Source organism: Coturnix japonica, chromosome 7 (assembly GCF_001577835.2).
Source record: "Coturnix japonica isolate 7356 chromosome 7, Coturnix japonica 2.1, whole genome shotgun sequence".
Taxonomy (NCBI): domain Eukaryota; kingdom Metazoa; phylum Chordata; class Aves; order Galliformes; family Phasianidae; genus Coturnix; species Coturnix japonica.
This window is the reverse complement of record NC_029522.1, coordinates 23,300,102-23,308,358: the sequence shown is the minus strand read 5'-3', so window position 1 is coordinate 23,308,358 and position 8,257 is coordinate 23,300,102.

Below are 8,257 nucleotides of genomic sequence, written 5' to 3'. Positions count from 1 at the left end.
CAAAACAAAACTGTCTTTTCCCTTGCATTTTTAGCTTGTACAAGTCAACTCTCCATTTTGAACAAACCTTCTGTAGGCAAAGTAGGCCCAGCTTGAGGAGAAAATCTTCCTCATAGCAGAAGCACAACCAGCCCATAGCTATGCATCAGCCCCTTCAGGACTTCTGCCACAGTGAGGCTGAGAGTAAGAAGAGAGGTAACCAGTGGGGGATGGCAACAACACTTCCCTTAATCTACATCCCCAATAGGCTTGGTCCCCAGCAGGCTAATTCCACATCTCCTCACATGAGCCCCCCTTTGAATTCACTCCCAAGGACTATGGATAGATCCTTCATTACTACAGGGTCTGCCCAGGAGAGAGAACAGCTTCTGCATGGATCTCCATGGTCTTGGAAGGGTCCTGAGGTGGGCCTGGAACCAGCCTGCACCCACTGAGGGATGAGTCAATGGTACATCCATGCAGAAATGCACTCTTGGAGACTTTCTACAGAGATGTCTGTGGGGTTTGGGGAGGGTGTGGGGGTGGGGGTGGGGGGGTTGGTTTTGTTCAGAGCAGGAAGCAAGGGGGAAAGTAAAAGATACAATGCAAGAAAATCAGCCACAAGGGAGGGGTTGACTAAGAGGAATGACCATGTCAACTGTGTTACTGTCCCGTCATTCTCCTGAACCCAGAATGGAAACTTCCAAGTGCTCTTCACGAGCTTACGTTTATTAGAAAACTATTCCTGGGTGTTTAAGGTTGTTTTCTAATGAAAATATCCATAATAAAAAAAAAAAAAGAAAAAAAAAGAAAAAAAAAAAAATGAAAGGCTCTTGTTAATCTTTTCCTCTCCTTCTCTGTTAATCTGTACTGCACTGTGAAGTTTACCTCCTTCTTGTTTGCTTACTGCCATTCCTGGTCAATAAAAATGTCTTTCTTTCTGGTTACAATCTGCACAGGGCCGCATACAGTAAGCTTTCATCTCCTGCCTACACATCAGCAGTCAAGGCTCCATGTAAAGAATGTGGAAAAAAAAACCCTGTGGCTTAGCACCACAGCACAATGCCTTCGCACTTTGACTTCACATTCATTTATGTCATTAAACAGCAAATGTTGTTTACTAAACATTGCTAGAAGGTTCATACATAGTGCATACCCCCATGTGCAGGGAGAAGCTCAGCCATGGTAAGTATGTGCAGTACTGAAAAACATGCTGCTATTTTTGGAGCACCACTCTGCTATCATGGTACGTGGTTTTATCATCTACAAATTGCTGTGAGGGCTTCAAGTCACAGGGAGGGCTCAGAGTAAATACATACTGAGAAAGTGAGGCTGAAGGAAGCGCCAGCACAGGCTGCCCAAAGAAGCTGTGGATGCCTCATCCCTGGAGGTGGTCAAGGCCAGGTTGGATGTGTCCTAGGCAGCCTAATCTGATGGGTGGCAACCAGTCCATTGCAGGTGGTTGGAACTGGATGATCTTTAAGGTCTTTTTCAACCCAAACCATTCTATGAAGCAACCATCAACATCACAGCAGGAAGAGATTGGTAAAGAGCTAGGCTAGAGCTGCAGCTCCTCAAATGAATACCAGATACATGACAGCAAGATGTACTTTTCTTGTCCTGAATGTATTTTCTTGTTTTGGCAGTGCCTAGTAAATGCCAAATACACCACTTCTATACGACGTGCCCTAAAGTCCATTGCCACTAGCTGCACGTTTCCCATGGCAGGAGGAAAGCAGGGACAATGCTTTCTCAGTCTGACACAGGGCACACAAAAGACACAGGACAAGAAGCATTGAAAACTCTTATGCTGAAGGGTTAGTGAGCTTCCTCCATGGTTGGATATGCAACAATCCTGCTGTGGAAGCTGACAGACTTTATACCTCATCTTTCCCCTATCTGATCCAAGGTCTATTCCAGTAAGTCTGTGATAAAACACAGAAAGACAGAGAGAAAAAGGAACAAAAAGGATAAAAAGAAATTGGAAATGTAAGAATCTGATTGGAGAAAAACAGCTGTGCTAATCAGAAAAAAGGAACATACAGAGGACAGAAATGACAAGGAGAGGGAATGTGACAACAGGAGCAGGGACAGGGCTGTAATGTGGCTGGTGGCATCTATTGATTACTGAGCAATAACACTGATAGTTTGGAGAAAATAGGGCATGACAGGCTTCAGAGAATCCTTGAGAAAAGGAGGAAGGAGCTGTGGAGCACCAGCTTCATGAAGTCCAGTCCAGCCAACCTGTCTGTAAGTCCAGAACTAAATTGGGGTATTTCACACATTGCAGCCTGGTTTGTTTTATGCTGTGCACACACCATAACATGGCCTGCATCTGCTCAGACCAAAATTTCCTACACCAGCCAGTCAGAAATATGCCGAATTGTAGCAGCTGTAACACACTGGTCTTTGCCAACTCAGAAGAACTGGAATACTGAATTGCCAATTTGCTCTAAAGAGATAGAAGGTTGTGTGTAAAACAAGGAGGTTTGAGTGATTCTGCAGCCTGGATTCTCTCACACACAGGCAAGAGTGTTGCCAAAACATTGAGATCTGAGCTCAAACTGCAAAATTCACAGCAGAATTGAAAAAAAATAAAATAAAAAAATCACAGACTTGAGAGTTAAAAGAACTTCAGGTAAGGTGGCAGCATTAAGGGAATGTGAAACTATGTTAGTCTGGATACGGATGAACAATTCAAAACGTAACCTACAGTGATCACAGGTATATCTGCAAGGGGGATATATTTGCACGTGGCAGTGAGGCACTGGCACAGGCTGCTCAGAGAAGCTGTGGATGCCCCATCCCTGCAGGTGCTCATGGCCAGGTTGGATGGGGCCCTGGGCAGCCTGTTTTAGTGGGTGCCAACCAGCTCACTGCAGGGGCTTGGAACTGGATGATCTTTGAGGTCCCCTTCCAACTCATTCTATGATACTTACTTGAATCTTAAAGTGAAAATAATCTGGTTTGAGAATTTCAAGCAGTGAAAATCTTCCATCCAGAAGTGACACAACAGCCTTCTGCTCAATGTCCAGAGAACAACAGCCCCTGAAGAGGATGGCAAACAATTGTGTACAACTTCAGTGATACATTTCCCACTGTAATATAAGTCTATTAGGAAGTGGTTTATTAATTTTGAAGGAGATTGCCTAAGGGCCTGAAACAAACTTGGATGAAACCAGCAGGATTCCTCCTCAGACTGCAGTGGCTGAATAGAGCCAAGTGTGTGCCCTTATAGACACATTGTGCTCCTAAGTCCTCAGTACTCACATCCTCTGCTCTTACACCCCTCAGGGTTCATTAACTGAAACACTGTGTTCATAACCAAGATTGGTTACTTACACATACCCATAACCAAGCACAAGCCTCCTCAGAAGAAGCCTCATGCTTCAGTGCAAGGCACAGTCACTAAGCTGTACGTCTTATAAACAATAATTAAAGTATTCCCCTCCCTCTCATTTTGAACTTGGCTGGGAGTGAGAAACACTGGTTATTTGATGCAAACAATACCCTGCTTATTCAATGCACTAAATAACAACAGGCAAGTATAAACTCTCTTCTTTCTTCTTCACTTTTCCTCCAATTCCCCATGCCTTCTCTAGTTTGTGAATGCCACGAACTTCATTGTATTACTGAACTCTCCACAGAATCTCAGGGGTTGAAATGCACCTCAAGAGATCACTAAGCCCAACCCCGCTGCTAAAGCAGGTGCTGTACAAAGTCTCGTCAGTCTCAGGTCCAAGCACAATGTCTCATTTTCAAGGCTACATGCAAAACAAAAAGAGGGGAAATCACCAGATTCCCACTTTCCCTTACAGCCATGAAAGAAGTCTGATCTGGAGTTGTTTTAGCTCATAGCATTTAGAGTGACCCTCAAACCTACATCTGTCCTCAACCTCCAGTAAACACCCTCATGAGATGAGCGATACTTGGGCCATATGCACAAGGACGTATCTCAGCCTACTTAAAGAGGCATTTAACCTGAGCATCTAAAGATACATCTCACCAAACTGCGTGCATATAAAGGGCACTTGTCAATTTCTAAGCTGCCTTAGCAATCTTCAGAGAAAAATAGGTACCTCCAAGGAATTATTCATCCCAATTGTATTCAGCACCAAGCTGCCTACACAGTTGTCTAGTATGATTTGAGATGCTTGACTGGCCTCCAGTGTTTCAGTTTTAAACTGACACCCATCCCTAAAGTTAGGAAGAAAGCACCCACCTCTCTTCTGAAAGTACTGAGGAACCAGCAGTCAAACCAGGTGTCCTTCCCTTGAGTTTATTAGGAAATCAGTTCAGCTGTTAATCACAGATGTAAGTCATGCTGAACTTAAGATGCAGTCCCCAAAACACAAGTTCCTTCGATCACCTTGTTGAAAAGGGGAGAAGGAGAGCAAAAGGATTTGTGAGGTTCTCCTTCCATCTGCAGACTACAGCCACAGAACATTGTTACCCTGCAATTAACTGTGCTAATGGCCTGCAGCTCATGAAGCATTGCTTGCAGCCAACCTCCTTCTTTCAACTTTTGTTCTGAATTTGCAAAAAAAGATGCTTGATTTCAGGGATTCTTTTTAAAGGACGATCCCAGAAAGATGCTGTTCAACTTGTCCTAAAAATAAAAAATAAATGAAACCCTTGGCAAAAGTGAGGGTCCTCAAATTACTGCTGCCTCCTAGAAATTTAGGCCTGGATTTCTAAACAAAAAAGTGGAGAAGCAGCATATTTCAAACAGCAAACTCTGCAATGCTGTGAATGAAATCTGGCAAGAAGCCGTTTCTCTGAACAGTTCTGTGGCTGTCACAGTCTGTGACTCGTGATACTGCAGAGAGCTCTCATCATTACGGCGCATCTTGTGTCAAAAGCATCTTTTGGAGCTTTGGGGAATTGTTTGTTTGCTTGTTTGAAGGCTGCAGTAGGAGAAGAAAAAACCAAAACCTTGACAAAAGGGAGGAGGGATGGTTGAGCTCTCAGGCAGAATGGGGCAACTGCAGCCACCGCAGTCAGCTAACTGGCCTCATGCCTTCTATGATGCCTTTTTCCAAGAGAGCCCCTGGAATAAAAAGATCCCTGGAAGTGTTTAACTAAGCTATCTGCCTGCTAGTCAAGGCAAGCAAGAAGCATCTGAGGATGTACTGAGGCTTTAAAAGCATTCGGAAGGCTGGAAGAGGGGTTTAACAAGTCAGAGCTATCCACAGGTACTGTATATCTCAGAGCAGTGGATGTGTGATAGGGAATTGCCCACACCCTCACACAATTAACAATTAAAGACACTGACCTGCTAATAAGGGTCCTCTAAACAAGGAGGAAGGCCTTGAAGAGGGACAGTCCCACACCTGGATGACATCCCTTGGCTCACTGGTCTCACTACCCACACAGCAGGGCTCCTTTCCCATTGCTTGATCTTCAGCCTCCCATTCTGAAAAGCCAAAGATTTTCTGCTCTTCTGCGGAGCAGGTGTCCCTAGCTTCCAATTACCATCCCACCCCTACCTGCAAATGGGCCACAGGGCCTGAGCCCATAAGCGCCGGCACCACCCCTACAGTTCATATGCGCACATCTAAGGGGCTCAGCAGTCCTGTTCCTTTTCCTAGGCTTGTCTTGAACGTATCACGTTAGGCTCAAATTACAGCCCAATGGGCATTTGAAATGTTCACAGTACTTCCCTAAGCGCAGTGTTTATAAGCATGTCTAAAATAAAAATCCCATTGCTTTACCTCTCCAGAAAATAAAACTCTACTGTTGCCTTCGGCATCTGTCTCCACACTTCTTCCACACTTTTCTCTGGGCTCTGGAATTTGCTGCTGTTACTGAGATGCATGAGATTATGCAACTGTCTAGCATTTTGATTTAATCAGCTAGGGGAAAAAAAACTGTTCCAAATTCTATTAATAACCAGCAGCCAGCTCCCTCCCTCCCTCCCCACATTCCCACAGAAGGAGATCACAGTCAGATCCCTGCAAACACAAACTAGCAGCCTGACTGGATCAATACCATCCATGGATCCAATTCTGCACTGAATTCTGGGTAATTAATCTGCCAGGGGAAGAGAATCTTAATTAAGAAAAGCCAAGCTGTTCTTTTCCCCAACCTTTTGATTAATAAAGCTGCAGCATTGATTTGGCTGAGGATTTTGACTTAAATTTTCACAGTTTTTCTGTTCCCACTAAATGGTTTTGAAAATAAGGGAGTGGGAGAATCTTCAAGCAGCAGAAATGTAAATTATTTGCTTTGGTTTCCTCACACCACATTGATGATGAACATTCTCGTTATTCAGAATGATATCAGCGCTGGGGAGAAGCAATAATTCCACATCTTGGATGGACAGCATCACTGAGGGGCTGCCCCATCCTCATATAAAGGGGCTGCAGCTGGGATAAGACTGGGACCTTTCCTCCCTTTCTTCCCAGGAAGGGCATCCAGGACAAAAGGTTATCTTCAGAAGGCCAAAGCTTTCACATCTCGTTCATGAAATCCTGGAAATTCCTGGGAAAAGATCCTGAAGTGGCTGTCATTGGGAAGCCATCATAAATCCTCCCAGAAACACATGAAGTTTTAGGAATATGGGATATATTTCAGAGACAATGAGGTTGGAGTACTTTGTTCTTTTTCTTCTGCTTCTTCAGATTCCCCGTTACATGATGTGTAGTAAATGCCTTAGCAACACCTATCCCAGCACACTCAGGACCATCCTCTGGTGATAATGCTAACAGGTACAACCTCACGTGAGCCCAAATTCCTATTTTGCAGGGCAACAGAGGCCAAAGGGCACCACGGAGCAATTGCCTATTCCTTCAGGTCTGCATTTGTTCTTGAACCGCGCTGGGTACTCTTTGGGCCAAAAATACATCAAAAACTATGCTAACAACATAACAAAACAGCTCTGTGACTCTTCCCTGATATGGGTAGAGCCTGCATTACTTAGCCTGATGGGAAGCAAAGGCCATTATCTCATGGTGATATAAAGATATTTATGAACCCTTACTGTTTATCACGATTCATAGCAAAGGACATGTCTCAAACCACTTTGGCACAGCACATTCAGAAGGACACAAACTCCACCCGAAGTAGAGTTATTCCCCAGCAAAGACTTGATTAGCTGCAAGCAAAACCCTCCTGCATCAATTTGCGCACACAGTTCTGAGGGACTAAGAATATGTTTCTTCTTTTTATTTCCCCAAGATAAGAAGACTAGTCTGTGAAAAAATGTGATAATTGATTACATTTCTATTCTGACACAGTTCAAAGAGCCAGGAGAGCAGACAGCTCAATGAACTGGGTATTTTTGGAGGCCCTAGATGAGCTGGGTGAACACCAAGTGAACTCAGCTTCCAGCAGCCCCATTTATCTTTAAGGTCAAACTCCACTCACCTGTCTGAAGCCAAGGAAGGACTCACATACTTACTGCCAAAAATTAGCATTTTCCTTATTGGTATCCTAGATACAGGATAATTATGGTAAAGACTGATGAAAATCACTTAACTCCTGCTAAGGGGAAAGCATTATGGCAGCTAGATTAAAGATGTCCTTTATAAACCGTCACAGAGCAAGAGAACGTGATAATGAATGAGTTAATTACACCAGCATTTGGGGTTGATACTACCCATCTGCTGCTTTGATTAATTAAAAGTCTGACAGATGACAATGAGGCCTTCTCAGGTCTGAAAGTAATTAATTGCCAAAGTCCTCAATAAATCTAACGGTGTCACTGAATGAACTGGCAGAAGGGACCACTTTGAACAGCTCTCAAACAGAGGCAGCAAAGCAGATTATGGAGTTTGAAGTATCCTTAGCATGATGTAATACCGAGAGCTGTGGCATAGCAACTTATAATTTCTTGCTTAAACTCATCCTCAACTACTTTTCTCTCCTCCCAAGACTGATAAAGGAGTCTCACTAATAGATATGAACTTCTCAGGTGGTTGGTAAGAAGACACTGGCCCTTTCTGGCCTTTGTTCAGACTCTGTAAGCTATGGTGAATGGGTTCCAGTTTTTCCTCTTGAATGCCTGTTTCCTTAAACCAATTGAAATGAGTCCTCACAAAGAAATACTTTGGACCTAGGGGTACTGGTGATGTGAAGCTGGACATGAGCCAGCACTGCACCTTCAGAGCATAGAAAGCCAAATATATCATGGGCTGCATCAAAAGCACCATAGCCAGCAGGTCTGGGAGGTGACACTGCTCTGCACCATGAAACCTCACCTGGAGTACTGTGTCCTGATGTAGAGTCCTCAGTACGAGAGAGACATGGATGGAGTATGTCTAGAGGAGGGCCACAA